Consider the following 23,336-nt stretch of genomic DNA (forward strand, 5'->3'; position numbering starts at 1 on the left):
GGAGAAGTTACCAAATGATGCGTGTCAAATGCCCATGTCATTAACTTTTCCACCATGTAGTTGCACTCCTCTTAATCTTTAAGTCCTATAAAAAAAGTAGACAACAAAAGTTAAGTAGAGGATACATGTTTATTATAAAGAAAGAAATGAAACTGGAAAGAACTAAACCAATGAATGAAAACAAAGAAAATGAACTTGGGTTGCCTCCCAAGAAGCGCTTTTTTAAGGTCATTAGCTCGACCACCTCATTAAATTCATTGTAATCTCGCTGTTGGAGGGGTAAGATATTTCAACACCCTCCTACCAAGGGCTATTATTATGGAGGGAGCTTTCAATGTAGGAGTTGAAAAATGAGGTATCACTCTCTCCATCTTCGTCTTCTTTGAAGTTTTTTCATGTGGTCAAAGACGGTTAAGATTGAACTTCCAATTAGCAGCCCAAGTGAAATCTACACAAGCAAAAGAAATACAAATCTCCCACAAACATGTTGGATAAGATGGAACCATAACCATATTAAAATAAGCAGAATAAGAAATAAAAACTGAATCACATCCAATAAAGTCAATGATGGGTACCTCTATAATGTTTTCCAAAGGATCACAAAAAATACTAACCTTGCTTTGCTGAGTGATACCTGAAACTACTAAACCTGTGGCTGTGACTTCCTCTAAAGCAAATGATGGTTCTGGCTCTGGCTCTGGCACAGGTGCTGATGCTACAAAAGGTGGTGATTCTTGGGGCTTCGCTTCCATTTCAAAAGTCCCTACACATTTATCATCAACCAATTCCATTCTTACAAATTACATATCATCAATTGGTTGTGTGATCAAAGGAGGTGATTCTTGAGATGATGCTTCCAAAACATAGCTCCTTACACATTCTTTAATATTATCATCATCAACAAAAGCATCAAAAAATAAACCAACATCAATATCCTCAGTGGGAGAATCATCTATAGGATGATCACTAACTTCATTTGTAGTTTTAAGTTGATCTACCACATCACATTCGTCATCTGAAAATTCAATTTCATCATAACACCCTGTAAACCCAGAAGGTAAATCTGAAAACTTGTTATCCACTACATTATCATCAAAATCCTCATCTAAAGAGTCCTCATCTTCATATATATCCAGAAATCTACACTCAACCATATTGGTGTCACAGAATCTGCCCAAGTCTTCGTTTTTGTTGGCCCTCACTAGCCTTTGTGGAAAATGAACCTTTAGTGAAGGTCTTAGGAAAGGTTGAGCTTGTGACAGAGGTTTAAACTGCTTGTCTAGTGATGGTGTGATCAACCATTGATGGAAAGGTACTTGTGGCCTTTGGGAACTTCCTGGAAAAATGGAACTGAGTTCTTGTGATCTTCTATTATTCTTCTCCTAAATTCTAAACATGTCCTTCTTAAGAAGTTCTTCATGATTCTTTCCCTTTCTCAACTCAATATCATTACAAATCTCACTAGATTTTGTCTGTAAGGAGGGGGATCTTCTTTGAACCATTTCGAAACTATGCTCTCAATCTTTGCCCCCAAATGTTTGAACTCCTCATTCTGTGACTTCTGAATTTCGACATTCTTGGGTGGTTGAATTGCATTTTGTTTGACAGGCTCTCTAGTATATATGGCTTGTACTTCTTGAATTTCTGAGGAAGATTCCATCCAACTTTTGCTTGACCATCCAAGGAGGTTCAATGTCACTCGATCAATTAATGTATAAGCTTCTTCTATACTCTTGTCCATAAATGAACCTCCAGCTGATGAATCTAACAAACACTTATCTGAAAAAGAAATTCCCCTAAAGAATATGTGCAGAATTAACCATTTCTCCAGGCCATGGTGAGGGCACAGCCTTCGTAGACTCTTGAATCTATCCCATGCTTCGAATAAAGATTCTCCCTTTGCTTGAATAAAATTTGTGATGCAACTCCTCATGTAGATTGTTCTGCTTGGAGGGAAAAAATGATTCAGAAATTGTTGCTCCAATTGTTCCCAACTTGTGATGCTTTGAGGACGAAGAGAATATAACCAAGTCCTTGCTTTGTCCTTGATACTGAAAGGAAATGCCATCAATCGAACTGCATCCGCTGACACTCCTTCACAGTCCACCATATACAAAGCTCTAAAAATCTCTCAAGGTGCAGATAAGGACTTTCTGATACTTCTCCTCCAAACTTATGACCTTGTATCATGGAAATTAACTTTGGGTCTAGTTGAAAACTTTCTGCTTCAATATGAGGCTGCACAATCAGAGATAAAAATCTTGCAGAAATGGGTGCAGAGAAATCTCTTAAGGACCTGCTTGACATGTTAACGCTCATGATATCTAAGAAAAAATATTTATGAGAAGAATTAAAAAAGAAAAAAAAATGAAAGACAAGAAGTAAAATGCTATGTGAAAAAAAATAAATGCATAATTTAAAGACAAGAAAGGAAATGTAGATTTTTTTTAAAATTATGAAAGTAGAAAAACCAAAGCTATTCACAAGTCTAAATTAACTAAATTACTAATCTACTAATGTTAATACGAACAGTCCCTAGCAACGACGCCAAAAACTTGTTACGCAACCGCAAGTGTATGGTTTCGTCGTCAGTAATAAAAATATCAAATCCATAGGGACTGTAGATTTAGCACTAGAGATGTCGCAAGGTAAGTTATCTAGATGGTCGAAAGCTGGCTTTGGCGTTTGCAAACTAATGTGGGTGATTGAAAAGGGAAAGAGAAGGATGAGAGAAAGAGAAAGAATTGATCTTGGATGGAATGAGCTTCGGGAGATGGATTCTAGGATTTCGGTTTCATTGTAATACTAGGAGATACTACAAAGATTGCTTAGTTTCTACCCTCTATGTTCATGTTCTTTTAGGAAGTTAGATTGGTCAATATCCATAACTATCGAATAAAGATGATCCCTATGAAATCCTGTAACGGTTAACCCCCCTATCACGAGGGCGCCTTGGTAGATCACTGGAATACACATCTAGTAAATAACAATAAGGATAAGGGGTACCTACCTCCTGTAACGACCCGACCCTGTGGCCTCTCGAGCAACCCTTGTGGCAGCCCAACTGGCGGCCCTTAGGTCGTCGGCCCATTTGGCGACCTCTCATATCTTCGATCGACGACCCTTTGGCCGTGTCGTTACTCACTAGGACTTTCCACCCGTGGCAGTGGATTTTTGTCTCCCCCAGGATTCGAACTCTAGACCTCCAGACTTAAGTACTAGAGTTTATGAATCCTGGTAGCCAAGTGAGCGCTCACTGCACTGGGAAACTACGACGATAATCCAATTGCTTGACGATTTATAGATGCCGAAAGGGTCGCCCAAGAGGCCACAGGGTCAGGTCGTTACAATAAAAAGGCGCCTTTTATTGTAACGACCCGGCCCTTTGGCCTCTTGGGCGGCACTTGTGGCGGCCCAACTGGCGGCCCTTATGTCGTTGGCCCATTTGGCGACCTCTAATGTCGTCGATCGACAACCCTTGGAAGTGTCGTTACTCACTAGGACTTTCCACCCTTGGCTAGTGGATTTTTGCCTCCCCCAGGATTCAAACTCTAGACCTCCAGGCTTAAGTACTAGAGTTTATGACTCCTAGTAGCCAAGTGAGAGCTGCTCACTTGGCTTCCAAGATTCATAAACTCTACTACTTAACCTGGAGGTCTAGAGTTCGAATCCTGGGGAAGGCAAAAATCCACTGCCATGGATGGAAAGTCCTAGTGAGTAACGGCACGGCCAGGGGTCGTCCGCCCAAAAGGCCAAAGAGTCAGGTCGTTACAATAAAAAGGCGCCTTTTTATTGTAACGACCTGACCCTGTGGCCTCTTGGGCGACCCTTTTGGCAGCCCAACTGGCAGCCCTTATGTCGTCGGCCCATTTGGCGACCTCTCATGTCGTCGACCGACGACCCTTTGGCCGTGCCGTTACTCACTAGGACTTTTCACCCTTGGCAGTGGATTTTTGCCTCCCCCAGGATTCGAACTCTAGACCTCCAGGCTTAAGTACTAGAGTTTAGGAATCCTGGTAGCCAAGTGAGTGGCGATCCGACCCTTTGGCCTCTTGGGCGGCCCTTGTGGCGGCACAACTGGCGGCCCTTATGTCGTCGGCCCATTGGGCGACCTCTCATGTCGTCGACCGATGACCCTTTGCCGTGCCGTTACTCACTAGGACTTTCCACCCTTGGTAGTGGATTTTTGCCTTCCCCAGGATTCAAACTCTAGACCTCTAGGCTAAGTAGTAGAGTTTATGAATCCTGATAGTCAAGTGAGTGGCGCTCACTTCATTTCCAGGACTCATAAACTCTACTACTTATCCTGGAGGTCTAGAGTTCGAATCCTGTGGAAGGCAAAAATCCACTACCAGGGGTGGAAAGTCCTAGTGAGTAACGACACGACCAAGGGTCATCGGTCGACGACATGAGAAGTCGTCAAATGGGCCAACGACATAAGGGCCGCCAGTTGGGCCGCCACAAGGGCCGCCCAAGATGCCAAAGGGTCGGGTGATTACAATAAAAAGGCACCTTTTTATTGTAATGACCCGGCCCTTTGGCCTCTTGGGCGGCCCTTGTGGCGGCCCTTGTGGCGGCCCAACTGGCGGCATTTATGTTGTCGACCCATTTGGCGACCTCTAATGTCGTCGATCGACGACCCTTGGCCGTGTCGTTACTCACTAGGACTTTCCACCCCTGGCCAGTGGATTTTTGCCTCCCCCAGGATTTTAACTTTAGACCTCCAGGCTTAAGTACTAGAGTTTATGAATCCTGGTAGCCAAGTGAGCTTTTATTGTAACGACCCGACCCTTTGGCCTCTTGGGCTGCCCTTGCGGCAGCCCACTGGTGGCCCCTTATGTCGCTGGCCCATTTGGCGACCTCTAATGTCGTCGACCGACGACCCTTGGTCATACTGTTACTCACTAGGACTTTCCACCCCTGGCAGTGGATTTTTGCCTTCCCCAGGATTCGAACTCTAGACCTCCCGGCTAAGTACTAAAGTTTATGAATCCTGGTAGTCAAGTGAGCGCCGCTCCCTTCAAGAGAATGTCCTAGACGTCCGTGAACGGGTTACCCTTGTCACTAGGGTCCCTCAGGTATACGATCTAGAGCACTCTCTTTACGAGAGCAGTAGTTCCTAAGGGATTATTTCTCCTTTTAAGGGAACGTATTAGATATCCAGAAAGGGTTATCCCTGTCACTAGGGTACCTTGGTCAATACGCTCTAAGGTATCCCCTTTGCGGGATCAACAATCCTCCACATCAAGCAATGAAAGCATAGAAATGTAAACATGGCACACACGCAACTAATCAAGCACGAACAAGGAATCAACAAGTCATTGAATAGAAACAAGGTGAATCTACATAGTTCTACATCTCCATCATAGTACAAATATTTCCTAATCTTAGAAGAGGATGTCTACTCCATTGTGGGGGAAGAACAACCGCAGAACATAAAAAAAAGCATACTTACAACCCTAGAAGGAAAGGAAGAAGAGATGTTTGATGATTTCGAATTCTTGGGGATGCTTCCTTGCTGCGGAGATGGATGGATCGTGAAGAGACGGCCGTGGATGAAGCTCGACGGCTTTCCCCGAGGGGAGGGACGAAGTCTCGAACCAAAGATGATACCAAGAATAGGTTTCTTGACCATTTTATAAGCTAGGGTATGGGCGCCGCACGGCCCGTGGCACGACCGTGCAAGGTTGGCACGACCATGCCCATCCTCTCTTCTGGCGAAGCTACACGGTCGTGCCGATTGACACGGTCGTGTGGTCTTTGGCTTCTGCTCCCTGAGGCACGGCCGTGCAAGGATGCACGGGCGGGCATTCCTTTGTCTCGGCCTGGGGTGGCACGGTCGTGCAATGATGCACGGCCGTGTGCTGCTTTTGCCTCTGCCATGGCCGCACGGCTGTGTAAGGGTGCACGACCATGCATTGCTTCGCCTTTGCCATGGCCGCACGGCCGTGCAAGGGTGCACGACCGTGCATTGCTCCCTTTTGTCTGGTCACACAGTCGTGTGTTGCATGGTCGACGTGTTCTTTGGCTTGTTTCGGTGCATAGATAATCGTCGTTTTTGCTCCGAAAGTCGTCCCTGTCAACACAAAACAAACAAAGAGCAGATATCCTAACAAAAGAATATATATAATGAATACAAGATGAAAGAGGCAATCATGCAACGAATATAAATGAATAAATTATGTGAATGTGCGCTAAAACATGCGTAAATGATCATAATATTTGCGCACATCAATAGTTACTTACACTTCAAGAATTATCAAGGGAGATTCCATTTAACTTTTGTCTAACTATTCTTGGAGATTCAATGTCACTTGGTCAGTTAAGGTAAATGATTAGTCCAAACTTTTGTTCATTAAAGAACCTCCAATAGATGAATCTAATAATGACCTCTGTCTTAATAAACCTTTAAATCTATCCCATGCTTAAATAGTAATTCTCCACCTACCTGAGCAAAATTTGTAATGCAATTTCTCATGTGAACTATTTTGTTTGAAGGAAAAAATTGATTCAGAAATTGCTACTCCAATTGTTCCCAACTTGTAAAGCTTTTAGGATGGAGAGAATAAAACCAAGTCTTTTCCCTATCTTTGATACTGAAAGAGAATGCCATCAACCAAACTGTATCCATTGGAACTCCTTCATAGTTTACCATGTTGCAATATTCTAGGAATGTCTCAAGGTGTAGATATGAGTTTTCTAATAATTCTCCTCTAAATTTGAGGCCTTGTATCATGGTAATTAACTCTTGATCTAGTTGAAAACTTTTTGTTTTGATATGAGATTACATAATGGAGACATAAATCTTATAGAAATAGGGGTAAAAATTCTCTTAAAGACCTGCTTGAAATGTTAGTGCTCATGATATCTAAATTTTTTTTTTAAAAAAATAAAAATATAGAATTAAAGACAATAAATAAAATGCATAATGAAAAATAACAAAGGAAATGCAAAATTTAAATTGAAAGAAAGAAAGGTGCAAAAATAAAAATAAACAAATAAATGAAAAACCTATTAACAAGTCTAAATTAACTCATATGTAAATCAACTAATGTTAATTAAAATAGCCCCGGTAATGGCGCTAAAAACTTACTAAGAATCTGCAAGTGCATGGAAATATCATCAGTAATATAAAAGATTATCAAATCCAAAGGGGTTGTTAATTAAGCACTAGAGATATCGTAAAGTAAGTTATTTAGATAGTCGAAAGTTAGCTTTGGAGCTTGCAAACTAACGAGAGAGATTAAATAGAGGGAGACAAAGTTGAGAGAAAGAGAAAGAGAAAGAGAAGAGAGTAGTGTTGGGTGCTACTTGGAATTCCGTTCTGTTTCCCTTGTTCAAAAATGTATACAAGAATAGAACTTTTTCTAGCAGCCCATGTGCTCTATAGAAGTTAAACTTGGATTGCAAACGAAACTTAATATTTTTAATCCTTGATTTTCTACAGAAATTAAACTTGGATTGGAAATGAAACTTAAAATTGTTACTCCAAGTTTAACCCATGTGTTCTTCAAAAGTTAAACCATATTACAGAAGTTGATTAAATATCTATTTCAAAGATTGGCTTCCAAGTTAAACATGGCGAGGCACTCGGTCTTCTTGGATATTGGATCATCCACCACTTCCTAGACAAAGCCTTTCAAAGAAATTGAAAATTTAAACTTCTTACAGTAACCTTAGGTTTAACTATAGAGACCATAATAGAAACACAAAATCGAAACACAAAATCGATAGCCTCTTGTGTTGGTACTTCAGGATCCATACAAAGAACACAAACAAATTATGCAGCAGAAACAAATAATTAGTTATACCTTTCTTTGCAGCTAAAGACCTCTTGATCTTCTGTTGTATTCCTCTCCTCCTCTTGCAGGTCGGGTCAGTGACTGACTGCACACCACTCCAGCTACCACTCTCTCGAGTGGCCGAGGGGACAGTTGCATAGTAACTAACTAGCTACATCTGGGACGGGGGTCCCTGCTGCTCGTAACTCCAGCTATCACTACCTATGCGTGACCGAGTGGAAGCACGACAGGACAAGCGGCATCAACTCCAGCTACCACTCTCTCGAGTGGCCGAGGATTCGGCCCTGGTGAATGACCCTCTCGACCGCAAGGGAGAATTGGTCGTTGACATGCATGCCATGATATGATGCACCAAATGCAACAGTCATCAAACAAATATAAGCAGAAATTATGTATGCTACATGAAGCTAGCATGCTCAATATAGTACATAAATAAACAACAGTCAAAACATACAAACATGGTATCTAGTATCTACTACTTATCATGGACAACAACAAGAGACTGTATAGATATGGAAACGAATATCTCAAAGATCATGTGAAAGTATCAAGTGCAGGAAAAATAAGAGTGGAGTCAAGCTAAAACAATCCTTATCCAAAATAGTTCAAGCACTAAGTTCAAAGAACTACAGAATCAAGGTAAGAAGTACCCGCCTCAAAATGTAGTCTGAATCCAATACCTCCTTCGTCACGACGCCCGCCTCAATCAAAACCCTGCGTCAACATAATAATTTTAACTAACTTCATATGAATTAAAATATCTAAACCCCTTTTTGGTCCTAACAATTGGCATTAGATAAGCCTATAGCTAAGCCCACAATGAAGAAATCCAAAACCTTAATCATACCTTGAGGTAAGTTACTCTATGTCACTTATCTGCAGGACAACAGTAAATTACAGTAATTAACAAGTAAAACAGAGAACTAAATCTGAAACTTCCCTAGATCACAACAATAAACACCTATTTCTACTTAAGAAATTATGATACAAGGCAAACAATTTGGTCTTGATACCATTAACCCGATCTACATTTAAAGAATTCATTTGGACCATCCAGATTGAACATTCTTAAGGGGACAACTTAAATCATGCTTAATTTGGTATGCTAACAATGAATAACGGTGAATACTTAAAAGAAATAGGTCATTCATTTAACATACTACCCATACAAAAATCCATACCTAATTCACCTAGCAAACTCCAATTCTAGGTTTAAAAAGCTATATGTCAAGAATTCTATAGACAGATATGTAATACACAACTCCTAACACATCAAAAAATCCTGATCAGTGTGTTAGTTAGAGTCCTAGAACCAATCATTTGATGATTGTTATATGGACTCATTGTATCATATTCTTATATAAATAAAGGCATTTGTTTTGTTTATTATACTTACTCTTATCGGTGCCAAATAACTAAGTATAATAGCGTCATTGAGTAGAAGGTTCTTACCTATATCAATCGATTGGTTGAATCGATAGTGAGATGATATAGGGAACACTACTCTTAATCATTCGTAGTCGAGTATTAACATTCAGGGACAATGTTAATGCAATAAGACTAGCATGTAGGTCAACTCGATGACTTGATCTCACAAGTCATGGATATAGAGATATCAAGTTGACACATGGGTATGTATTGGAGAATGTATACTGAATGACCTGCCATGAGAAAGTATCATGGATCGTTATATGAGTGTCATATACTTTCTCATGTGGATATTAGTATGACTACTAGTCCTTGGACCTGAAGTCACCATGGATCCCTACATAAGGAGTTATATACATTGGTTTCGTCAAACGTCACCCGTAATTGGGTGGACTATAAAGGCGATTACTAGGTATGTAACAAATTATGCAGAGGGATGTGAGTAATGTAGATGGGATCTATCCCTCATATATGACGGGAGCGACATCAATATTCTTGATAGAGTGAGACCACTAAGTGCATGGCCATGCCCAAATGAGTTAATATGAGATGTTGAGCTCATTTGATTGAGTGAGTCTACTTGGAGTTCAAGATTTAGATTGATTAGAGGATGACACGGTCTATGCCTCACATTGATCAGTCTAGATGTTAAGGATAGAAGGACACTTGTCATATTTTGTGAGGAGTCACAATTAGTACTCACAAGGTGATGTTGGATCTCAACATTCTTGTAACTTGGGTAGTAATGATGTGTTGCTAGATACCACTCATTACTTATGCTTCTAAATGGGTTTAGAAGCATTGCCAACGTTACAAGAACCTATAGGGTCACACACAAAGGACAATTAGATGGAGATTAGGTTCATATGATGAACCAAGAGGATTAGATTCATGTGATGAATCAAATTGGATAAAGAGTAATCCTAATTGAGCTAATTGAGTTGGACTCAAGTTGATTCATGTGTTCAATTAGTCTAATTTAGATTATGACTCATTGAATCAATTTAATTAAATGAATTAAATTCATTATATTAAGGTAGTTTGAATCAAATGGTTAGATTAGATAAACCATGAGAGATATTTGGTCAAGTTTGACTTGACTTGAGAAGGAAGATGAAAGGTCATGTTTGACTTGACCATTTGCCACCTCATTTGTGAGTTGGCATTAGGAGAACCAATGATGATCTGCCACATCATCAAGGCTAGCACATGTGTGTGCCACCTCATGGTGGTTACAAATCCCCTTTCAATTTAATGTGGCCGGCCACATTAAATGAGAAGGAGTTACACATGTGGTCGCCACTTTTGTGAGTGAATGAGATTGATTTTGTCATTCAAACCAATTGATTCCATCATCTTCCTCCTTGCATCTTCTTGCTCTCCCTCTCCTCCTCCTTGGCCGAGACCCTCTAGGAGGCTCTCCCTCCATTGATTTGTTCGTGTGGATACTTCTAGAGGAGTGTCTACTTTGACACTCTCGAGATCCAGCACCCTTTGGATGAACGGGATTGCGAAGGGCAACGCATCAAGGGTAAAAGGCTCTTCTCCTAGTGTAGATCTAGGCTTTAGTACACTCGTACTCAAATTTTTGTTTTATTTTACTTCGCACGGATCCGGTGGCATGGGAATCGGGGTTTCCGCAACGCGAAAAAGCGGTTTTTGCGTCCTGAAATTCCCAACAGTGGTATCAGAGCCACGTGCGAAGTCTTGTATGAGTTTATTTTGTATTTTTATGAAAAATAGCAATTCTATAATATTATGTAAATTTCCTATTTTTTTAGTTTTTATGGGTATTTTTTTCGTAGAAGCGAAGCACAAGTGTTTCGACACTTGTAGGATTCGACAACCGAGAAGATTTTTCTGAAACAGCAGGGTTTCGCCCCAAATATTTTTGGGACAGCGGGCTAAGGCACTGTAGAATCGCTAAGGAACACTCGCGATGGTTAGATCGCGGGTAGGGGCGCTGCCCCTGGCCCCGCAAGGGGATTCGTTCCGCGATTGCGCCCGAAAACCCGCTAAACAGAACCGCCAGGAATTTTACGCATAAAAATTGTAAAAATTGTAGTAGAAATTACAGAAAAATATAGAAAATACATAATTTAGAATTATGTATTATTTTGTGATAGTCATGGCCCAAAAATACCCAATCTAATTGGCAATTTGCCGTTTATGTGATGTGTGTGTTGTATATTTGATTCGCGACCTGTGCGTCGTGCCTTTCTCTATTTTTATATTCTTGTTGTAAATTAGTTAAGACTCGAATGTAACTCGAGTTTCAAAATTGTAAGGTACAAAATTGGAGCAGTGGAAGGTCCACTCGAGACTTGAGTTACGAGGAGGGCGCGGGCAACACAAGGTGGTCAAAGGGAGGAGCTTGAGAAGCTGTTGACCCTAGGTTGACCATCCGATCTTCTCATTGGCTTGAGAAGATCGTAGTAGGGCCATGACTAATCACAAAATTTAATTAATTGCTTGTGTGTGTGTATGTGATGCATGCTAGATTAGTAATTAATTAGTACCTAACGATTAGATTAGATCTAAATTTTGTACAAGATGCACCCTCTCGATTAGATTAGATCTCAATCACGTCAACTCAAATGCCTACCGTGCCGTGATACCTATCACTACCTCGATCACATGTGTTGTTGAATCTGCCAAAGCAGAGCAACACATATTATCTTGGTAGGGTACGGAGGGACAATCTTGGTGCCGCCTATCAACGCATGGGTGAGTACAACTCAATTAGATTGAGTAACTAGTTAACTCAATTGGATCGAGTTTAACTATAGGCATTTTCCAATGGTTGGTAGATAGGTCAAAATCACATTTATATTAATTCTTGGGCGTATTAGCCAAAGCAAACTCAAGTCTTAATATACATGCGGATCTTGTCCTATAAACAAGAGTTGCATAGAGATGTAATTGGTAATTAGTTACCTATCGATCATACTAAGTCTTGGGCGATTTAGCCAAAGCTAACTCAAGGCATAGTATGATGTGGATCTTGTCACACATGAATTATAGAATTCAATGGGAGCATCATTTAGTTAAAAGGCATAATTAAATGATTTAAAAGAATATGTTATTTATTTTCTGCTTTAATTTCTGTTGTAGATTACCATGACGTCGAATACGAACTCTTTCTCCCTGCGTTCTGTCCTTGAGAAGGACAAGCTTAACGGAGCAAATTTCCTGGATTGGTACAGGAACTTGAGAATAGTTCTCACCCAAGAACGTAAACTATACATTCTGGAGCAGCCCATTCCGGAGGCTCCTCTTGCCACTGCCACGCGAGCTGACCGAGATGCTTACAAGAAGCATCAAGATGACGCATTAGATGTGTCCTGTCTGATGCTCGCGACAATGAACTCTGAGCTTCAGAAGCAACATGCGTTGATGGGAGCTTACGATATGGTTGAACTTCTTTGTCAAATATATCAAGGACAAGCTAGGCATGAGAGATTCGAGATCTCAAAGGCACTATTTCAGTGCAAGATGTCAGATAGGGCTCCCGTAGGCCCATATGTACTCAAAATGATTGGGTACATAGAAAACCTACAGAGGTTGGGATTCTCGCTTGGCCAAGAGCAGGCCACTGACCTGATCTTGCAATCTTTGCCGGATAGCTATAGTCAATTCGTTCTAAACTACAACATGAACGAAATTGACACGCCACTGCCCGAGCTGCTTAGCATGTTAAGAACTGTTGAGCTGAACCTTAAGAAGGTTAAGCCCCACTCTGTTCTGATGGTTCAAAAACACTAGGGCAAGGGCAAGCCCAAAGGAAAAGGAAAGTCCCAAGCCAAGGGCAAAGGCAAGGCACTGAAGCCTAAAGGAGGGGTCGCCAAGGATGCTACCTGCTTCCACTGCGGTCAGACCGGGCATTGGAAGAGGAACTGGAAAGTATACTTGGAGGATCTTAAGAAAAAGCGAGGTGAGACTTCCACTTCAGGTATATATGTTATAGAAGTCAATCTATCTATTTCTTCATCATGGGTATTAGATATCGGATGTGCTTCTCACATTTGTACTAATGTGCAGGCGCTGAGAAATAGAAGGGCATTGGCAAAGGGCGAGGTGGACCTACGCGTAGGCAATGGAGCACGGGTTGCTGCTGTTGCTGTAGGAACTTATCATCTATCTCTGTCCTCTGGGCTTGTATTAGAATTAGATGAATGTTGTTATGTGCCTGCTTTAACTAAGAACATAATTTCAGTTTCTTGTTTGGACAAGAAAGGTTTCTCTTTAATAATAAAGGACAAATGTTGTTCTGTTTATTTAAATGATATGTTCTATTGTAGTGCACCTCTAATGAACAGACTCTATATTCTAGCCATTGAGAGCCCTATCTAAACATAAATACCAAGAGGTTCAAATCAAATGACATGAACCAAACCTATCTCTGGCACTGTCTCTTAGGTCATATAAATGACAAGCGCTAATCCCAGCTCCATAAGGATGATTTGCTGAACTCATTTGATTTTGAATCTTATGAGACGTGTGAGTCATGCCTACTTAGCAAGATGACCAAGACTCCCTTTAGTGGGCACAGTGAGAGAGCGACTGACTTGTTAGGTCTTATACATAGTGATGTATGTGGCCCTTTCAATGTCGCTGTAAGAGGTGGTTATAGGTACTTCATTACATTTACTGATGACTTCAGTAGATATGGTTATGTGTACTTGATGACACATAAGTCTGAATCCTTTGAAAAGTTCAAAGAATTCAAGAATGAAGTACAAAACCAGCTTGGCAAGAGTATTAAGATACTTCGATCAGATCGAGGTGGTGAATACCTTAGCTATGAGTTCCGTGACTATCTAGCTGAGTGTGGGATTCTATCCCAACTCACTCCTCCTGGAACACCACAGTGGAATGGTGTATCCGAAAGGAGGAATCGTACCTTATTAGATATGGTACGGTCTATGATGAGACACACAGATCTTCCTACATTTCTTTGGGATTGTGCTCTAGACACGGCAGCTTTTATACTCAACCGAGTTCCATCCAAGGCCGTGATAAAGACACGATATAGAATATGGACTGGGAGAGATGCCCTGTTATCTTTTATGAGGATTTGGGGTTATGAGGCTTACGTTTGATGTCAAGTCTCAGACAAATTAGGACCCAAATATGACAAGTGCTACTTTATTGGATATCCCAAGGAAACTAAGGGATATTACTTCTACATTCCCAGTCAGCACAAGGTAGTTGTGGCAAAGACTGGGGTCTTTCTAGAAAGGGACTTTGTTTCTAGAAAGACTAGTGGGAGCACGTTCGATCTTGAAGAAGTTCAAGATGTGAATACTAGCACTGAAGCCTCGATGGAAGTTGAACTGGAACCACAAAGTGTTGTGGATGATGTTCCACAAGGAGTTGAGGAACAACAACCAGTTCAAGTAGACATACCTCTTCGCAGGTCTGATAGGGTACATCATCAGCTTGAGAGATACTCATTTCTCTTGTCTGACCATGATGACGTTGTGCTCATAGAGGATGAGCCTACCACCTATCAGGAAGTTGTGATGAGACCAGATTTCAAGAAATGGCTAGAGGCCATGAGATCCGAAATGGAATCCATGTACACCAACTAAGTATGGACTTTGGTTGATCCACCTAAAGGGGTAAAACCCATTGGGTGTAAGTGAGTCTTTAAGAGAAAGACTGACATGGATGGACTTATCTATAAGGGTCGCTTGGTAGCTAAAGGTTTCAAGCAGATTCATGGTATTGACTATGATGAAACCTTTTCTCCAGTAGCGATGTTTAAGTCCATTCGGATCATGCTTGCTATTGCAGCATACCATGACTATGAGATAAGGCAGATGGATGTCAAAACCGCGTTTCTGAATGGAAACCTGCTCAAGGATGTGTACATGACACAACCTGAGGGTTTTGTAGATCCACAGCATACTAGCAGAGTATGCAAGCTGCATATGCCCATTTATGGACTAAAGCAAGCTTCTCGGAGCTGGAATCTTTGATTCGATGATGCAATCAAATAGTTTGGTTTCATCAAGAATAAAGATGAACCTTGTGTCTACAAGAAGGTTGTAGGGAACACAGTTGTCTTCCTTATATTGTATGTGGATGACATACTGCTCATTGGGAAAGACATCCCTTTGCTACAGTCTGTCAAGACTTGGCTAGGGACATGTTTCTCAATGAAGGACTTAAGTGAGGCATCCCGCATTCTAGGGATACATATCTATAGAGATAGATCTAAGAGAGTGTTTGGCCTAAGTCAGAGTACATACATTGACAAGGTACTCCTTCAGTTTGCCATGCAGAACTCCAAGAAAGGATTTTTGTCGATGTCACATGGCGTGAGTCTTTCGAACACTCAAGGTCCCTCTTCTAGAGAGGAGAGAGACCAAATGGATCAGATCCCTTATGCCTCAGCCATAGGATCTATCATGTACGACATGCTATGTACTCGTCCTGATGTTTCTTATGCTTTGAGCATGACGAGCAGATACCAGTCAAATCCAGGTGAAAGTCACTAGATATCGGTCAAGAATATTCTTAAGTACTTAAGAAGGACTAAAGAATATTTCTTGATATATGGAGGCAATGATGAGCTAGCTGTAAAGGGTTACAGTGATGCCAGCTTCCAGACCGATCAGGGTGATTATCGATCACAGTCAGGGTTCGTGTTTTACATTAATGGTGGTGCTGTGAGCTGGAAGTGTTTGAAGCAGGACACAGTCGCTGATTCTACAACAGAGGCCGAGTATATTGATGCATTAGAGGCAGCAAAGGAGGCAGTTTGGATCAGCAAGTTCATCATTGACCTTGGGGTGGTTCCTAGCATTGCTTACCCTATTGAGTGTTATTGTGACAACAATTGAGCTATAGCACAGGTAAAGGAACCTCGCTCACACCAGCGGACGAAACACATACTACGGCGCTTCCTTCTCATTCGAGAGATTATCGAGAGAGGAGATGTGAAGATTTGCAGAGTACCCACAGAGGCTAACATCACAGATCCCTTGACCAAGGCTTTGGCACAGAGGAAGCATGATGGTCATACTAGGTCATTGGGGCTTAGAGCCTACACTGATAGGCACTAGTACTAGTGGGAGATTGTTAGTTAGAGCCCTAGAGCCAATCATTTGATGATTGTTATATGGACTCGTTGTATCATATTCTTATATAAATAAAGGCATTTGTTTTGGTTATTATACTTACTCTTATTGGTGTCAAATAACTAAATATAATAGCGTCGTTGAGTAGAAGGTTCTTACTATATCAATCGATTGGTTGAATTGATAGTGAGATGATATAGGGACCACTACTCTTAACCATTCCTAGTCGAGTATTAACATTCAGGGACAATATTAATGCAATAAGACTAGCATGTAGGTCAACTCGATGACTTGATCTCATAAGTCATGGATATAGAGATATCAAGTTGACACATGGGTATGCATTGGAGAATGTATACTGAATGAACTGCCATGAGAAAGTATCATGGATCGTTATATGAGTGTCATATACTTTCTCATATGGCTATTAGTATAACTACTAGTCCTTGGACCTGAAGTCACCATGGATCTCTACATAAGGAGTTATGTACTTTGGTTTCGTCAAACGTCACCCGTAACTGGGTGGACTATAAAGGCGATTACTAGGTATGTAACAAATTATGCAGAGGGATGTGAGTGATGTAAATGGGATCTATCCCTCCTATATGACGGGAGCGACATCAATATTCTTGATAGAGTGAGACCACTAAGTGCATGGGCATGCCCAAATGAGTCAATATGAGATGTTGAGCTCATTTGATTGAGTGAGTCTACTTGGAGTTCAAGATTTAGATTGATTAGAGGATGACACGGTCTATGCCTCACATTGATCAATCTAGATGTCAAGGATAGAAGGACACTTGTCATATTTTGTGAGGAGTCACAATTAGTACTCACAAGGTGATGTTGGATCTCAACATTCTTGTAACTCGGGTAGTAATGATGTGTTGCTAGATACCGCTCATTACTTATGCTTCTAAATGGGTTTAGAAGCATTGCCAACGTTACAAGAACCTATAGGGTCACACACAAAGAACAATTAGATGGAAATTAGGTTCATATGATGAACCAAGAGGATTAGATTCATGTGATGAATCAAATTGGATTAAGAGTAATCCTAATTGAGCTAATTGAGTTGGACTCAAGTTGATTCATGTGTTCAATTAGTCTAATTTAAATTATGACTCATTGAATCAATTTAATTAAATGAATTAGATTCATTATATTAAGATGGTTTGAATCAAATGGTTAGATTAGATCAACCATGAGAGAGATTTGGTCAAGTTTGACTTGACTTGAGAAGGAAGATGAAAGGCCAAGTTTGACTTGACCAATTGCCACCTCATTTGTGAGTTAGCATTAGGAGAACCAATGATGATGTGCCACATCTTCAAGGCTAGCACATGTGTGTGACACCTCATGGAGGTTGCAAATCCCCTTTCAATTTAATGTGGCCGGCCACATTAAATGAGAAGGAGTTACACATGTGGTCGGCCACTTTTGTGAGTGAATGAGATTGATTTTGTCATTCAAACCAATTGATTCCATCATCTTCCTCCTTGCATCTTCTTGCTCTCCCTCTCCTCCTCCTTGGCCGAGACCCTCTAGGAGTGCTAGCACACTCTAAGGCTCTCCCTCCATTGATTTGTTCGTGTGGATACTTCTAAAGGAGTGTCTACTTTAACACTCTCGAGATCCAGCACCCTTTGGACGAGAGGGATTGCGAAGGGCAACGCATCAAGGGTAAAAGACTCTTCTCCTAGTGTAGATCTAGGCTTTAGTAAACTCATACTCGATTTTTTTTTTTTTTTTACTTCACACGGATCTGGTGTCATGGGAATCGAGGTTTCCGCAACACGAAAAAGCGATTTTTGCAGCCCGAAATACCCAACACAGTGCACCTCCAGAAATTCATACCGAGACCTACAATTCAAGAAGTCAAGATTGCAATCGTACAACACCAGCACCGAGAATCCATCGCATAGAACATAAACTAAATCCAAAGTCAAAGATGATCATAAACTTGAGTATAATCCTCCAAGAACCCGAAACAACACAAGACTAACAATACACCCCATTGAGTTCTTTCGTGATTACACAAGATCAGGAAAAAATGAAATCAAAACCCTAAAATAACACCACCAGATCTGAAGAAAACTCGATAAAAACAACACAAAACACAGCGCCGCATCATCAACCACGTGAAACTCAAAACCTCGATCTACATCTCTAACATCCCGAAATTGTAAATGCCTTACCCAATCTCGGTGTCCTTAGCTTCCTCTCCGGCTGGAACCCTAGGTCTGGCGATGAGGGGTTGAAGCTAGGGTTCAGGCTTACCCTCTTTGGCTGAAGGTCAACCCGTGATTGAAGACGACGGGGTCGGATGGTGTGGCAACTGTGGTGCTCGCATGAGAAGGAGAGCCGGCTGCCGGGGTGCGCTTGCGCGAGGAAGAGAGGAGACCGGTTTGTGCTCGAGTGAGGAAGATAGATCGCCGGAGGTGGTGTGGGATCTCGCGAGAGGGATATCGGTTGTGGTGCTCACGCGCGAGGAAGAGAAGATCACGAGGGGGAAGGGGAAAGGATGGCAGTGTTGGTTCAGAGGTGGGTTTTTGGGGAGGAAGGGTTTCGCGATTAATGATTTATAACTTAGGAAATTTTAAATCAAACCCTAGATCGGTTTCTCAATCAACTCCCACCTTCGAGTATTCTAAACAGGCTTTTCTCAAGCCCATAAATGTATCCCCTCTAAATACGCCATACGAGTTCCGATTAAGTCCCACAAAAATTTCTAAAAAATCCTAAAAATCCTAATAAGATTATTTCTCAATAATATGATTATTTAGTGTTTATTTGGGTACCGTATTTTACATTCTCCCCCACTAATAAAAATTTGGTCCCCAAATTTATGACCTAAGTGCGTTGAACAACAAATGGCATGTTTTATAGCCATTCAACCTAAGCCCAGGATGATGTCAAATCCCACCATTTCCCACACATGTAGATCCGTCACAAGTGTCTGACCATCAATGTCCAAAGAACATTCCTTAACTTCTTGACTAAAAATAAGTACCTCTTTAGATGGTACAGATACTGCTAACTCATGTGTCCGGCGTGTAAGTAACCCCCCGATCTTATCCAAAGATACCCGAGAGATGAACAAATGAGAACTACCAGTATCTATTAATAGATTTACACTAAATGTATAAATTAAACTGATACCTCGGAAGTCCAATCCCTCCGCCCGTTGCGCCTCCTCCCGTGTGACGACAAAACAACGTCCCCCCTCTGCACTTGATGGTGGCATCCCTAAAGTAGACTGACGTGGAATCGGAGGAGCGACACCTTGCTGCTGATGCTGGTACTGAGGCTGAGGCTGCGGTTGGAATGCCAGATAAGGATAAGATGGAAGGGCAGGGTCCTGCTATACATGATATGTTTGATAAGGGGATGTTGCGGTAGAGTACTGAGCTGGGATCACTGGATACTCCTGACTCTGGATATGATATACCTTCCCCTGGGGCCCCGATGGTTGTGGCTGATATGAAGCGTTCTGAGTCCTCTGAGGTCCTTTATGCTGTCGTGGCTGGGCGGGTCACCCTCCCTGAGTGGTATCTTTAGTCATATCCAACTGAGCCTTCAGAGTGCAATTACGACTCTCGTGCCCTGGAAGCTTACAATAGTAGCATATAGCGTGATCCAACGAACAATCATTTTTGGTATGACTTTTGGAGCCACACTGAAAACACATGATCCCCCCAAAGGCATACGATATCTTAAACACAGGGAGACTAACGCACTCATGATAAGAAGGAGCTCATATTATAATATGAGATTGGTGCGGTAGTTCTATAATAACTCTTTAGTGGTATGAGTTATTATTGATGAACTTGAGTTGGGTGTGTTGGTTGCTACTCGGAAAACCTAATAGTTCCACTGTACAAAAATTTTGTACAAAGGTCTGAACATTTTCCTAGCTACCATGTGTTCTTTTAAATTAAACTTGGATTGCCTGCGAAACTTAACACGTTTGATCCAAAGTTTAATCTATTTGTTCTTTTTGGTTTAGACTCGGATCTCCTGCGGAACTTAACACGTTCGATCCAAATCACCTAGGTTATTAATTTAATTAAATATTAATTTCCAAAATTGGCTTCCAGTACTGACGTGGCGAGGCACATGGCCTTCTTGGATATGGGAACAACCACCACCGACTAGACAAAGCCTTTTAAGGAAAGTTAATATTTAATTTCCTTAAATAACTTTAGGTCAACCGAAAAGAACAATCAAATCACAAGAAAAAAAAAACAAAAGAACACAACATCGAAAACAAATTCGAAATACTAGAATCGCATGCCTCTTGTATTTGGTATTATTTCCAAAAATAACTAGTATGATGCGGAAAAGAAAAATACTAGTTATACCTTTTAGAAAGACCTCTTGATCTTCTACCGTATTCCCCTTCTAACCTCGGACGTTGTGTGGGCAACGATCTTCCGAGATGAGAAACCACCAAAGTACCTTCTTCTCCTTTCTTCAAGTTTCGGCCAAGCACAATGCTTCCAAAAGATGAAGATCTTTTTCCACCAACCAAGCTCCAAGGGATGCATGAAACAAGACTCCTTTCTCTCCTTTTCTCCAAGCTAGATCTGGCCACTTCTATGCCTCCAAGAGATGATGAAGTCTCGGCCACAAGAAAGAGAAGAGAGAAGGAGAAGGGGAACCTCTAGGGCTCGACCACACCAAGGAAGAAAAGAGAGGAAGAAAAAGAATAGAGTCGTTCACCATGAAACCTCCTCTACCCCCTCTTTTATAATCCTTGGTCTTGGCAAATAATGAAATTTAAATAAAAACTTCCTTAATTCTTTTGCCATGAAAAGGAAATTTTATTTAATTAAAAATAATTTTCTCTTCTCCAATTTATTTGGCCGGCCACCTCTTTCCCCAAAACAATGAGAGTTTTAATTAAAACAAAAATTAAACTTCCTAATTTGTTTCTAGAAATTTATAAAAATTTCTCCAATAATTTTAACCCCTTCATGATTGGTTAATAAAAAGAAATTTTATAAATTAAAATCTTTCTTTTAAACATGTGGATAATTTCCAAAAAGGAAAGTTATCTCTAAAAATTAAAATCTCCTTTCAATCTACAAATAAGGAAAGATATTAAATCTTTTCTTAATCTTTTGTAGATACTAATAAAAGAGAATTTTTAATTTTTAAACTTTCTTTTAAATCATGAACATAATTAAAAGGAAAGTTTTTACCGAAATTAAAATCTACCTTTTAATCTACAAATTAGGAAAGAGATTTAGCTCTTCTCTTAATCTTTTGTAGAATCTTATAAAAGGAAAGATTTAAATTTTTAAACTCTCTTTTAAATCATGTTATCCACATAAGAAAAATTTTAAAAAAATAAAAATCCTTTTATTTTAATTTGGGCCGGCCACACAAAGCTTGAACCGAAGCTAGGGCCGGCCACCTTGAAGCACCCATGAACCAAACTTTGGCCGGCCCTAGCTTGGTCTCCAAGCTAGCTTGGCTGGCCCCTATGGGATGGGTAAGAAGGTGGGTATAGGTGGGTATAGTACTCTATAATTAAGAGGCTACGATAGGGACCATGAGGAGGAATTGGTTTTGGTCTCCCGAGAAAATTAAGCATCCCGTGTTCGCCCCAAACACACAACTTAATTTTATCAATAATAATTCATTCCACTAGAGAACTATTATTGAACTACCGCACCAATCCCAAATTACATTTTGGGCTCCTTCTTATTATGAGTGTGTTAGTCTCCCTGTGTTTAAGATAACAAATGTCCACTAATTAAGTAAGTTACTAACAACTCACTTAATTAATATCTAGCTCCAAGACTAGTACCACTCAACTTCATCGTCATATCGGACTAAGCCCATCTGCAGGGTTTAACATGACAATCCTTAGGAGCTCCTCTTGGGGACATTCTCAACCTAGATCACTAGGACACAGTTTCCTTCTATAATCAACAAAACACACTATAAGTGATATCATTTCCCAACTTATCGGGCTTATTAAATTATCAAACTAAATCTCACCCATTGATAAATTAAATAAATAAATATCAAATATAAGTGCTTGTTATTATATTGAGATTAAGAGCACACACTTCCATAATAACTGAGGTTTTTGTTCCTTTATAAAGTCAATATAAAAGAAACGACCTCTAATGGTCCTACTCAATACACTCTAAGTGTACTAGTGTAATTATATAGTTAAGATAAACTAATACCTAATTACACTACGACCTTCCAATGGTTTGTTCCTTTCCATCTTGGTCGTGAGCTACTGTTTATAATTTATAAGGTATTGATAACATGATCTTCTGTGTGTGACACCACACACCATGTTATCTACAATATAAATTAATTGAACATCTACATTTATCATAAATGTAAACATTTGACCAATGTGATTCTTATTTCTAGATAAATTGTTTATACCAAAAGCTAGGCTTTTTGTATACATTCTAACAGGGTGTTCGGGTCAAACACAGGAAGCTCAAGTCCATCAGGAGGCCAAAATCAATTCCTCCTCTCAGCCCCTGTTATAGCTTCTATAAGTCCTCGCAATCACCTATTTTGGTTTTGCTTCCTACCCAAGAAAGGGGTCGGCCACATCCTTGCTTGATGCCCAAGAAAGGGGTTGGCCAAGCCTTGCTTCCTACCCATGAAAGGGGCCAGCCAAGCCTTGCTTGGTGCCCAAGCAAGGGGTTGGCCAAACCAAAAGAAAAGAAAAGAAAAATAAAAATAAAGGGGAGATTTTTTTCTCAACAGAATTAGAGATTTTTCTAAAAAGAATTACATTGATTCTTTCTTAAAAATTTTCTAAAAAGAATTATATTAATTCTTTCCTAAGAAATTTTTTTAAAAAGAATTATGTTTTTTCTTTCCTAGAGATTTTTCTAAAAAGAATTATGCTAATTCTTTCTTATAAAGTTTCTAAAAAGAATTATACTAATTCTTTCTTAAGATATTTTTCTAAAATGAATTATGTTAATTCTTTTCTAGAGATTTTTTCTAAACAAAAATCTATTACTTTTTT

At 40.3% G+C, this 23,336-nt stretch overlaps 1 non-coding gene across 1 annotated transcript; it reads left to right on the forward strand.

Annotated features, from left to right (window-relative positions):
• The first annotated feature begins 1,829 nt into the window (after window positions 1-1,829).
• Window positions 1,830-1,935, forward strand: LOC121988150. The gene has a single exon (XR_006113896.1). It is a non-coding gene; the product is annotated as a small nucleolar RNA R71 (small nucleolar RNA).
• The last annotated feature ends 21,401 nt before the right edge of the window (window positions 1,936-23,336 follow it).

Source organism: Zingiber officinale, chromosome 5B (assembly GCF_018446385.1).
Source record: "Zingiber officinale cultivar Zhangliang chromosome 5B, Zo_v1.1, whole genome shotgun sequence".
NCBI lineage: Eukaryota > Viridiplantae > Streptophyta > Magnoliopsida > Zingiberales > Zingiberaceae > Zingiber > Zingiber officinale.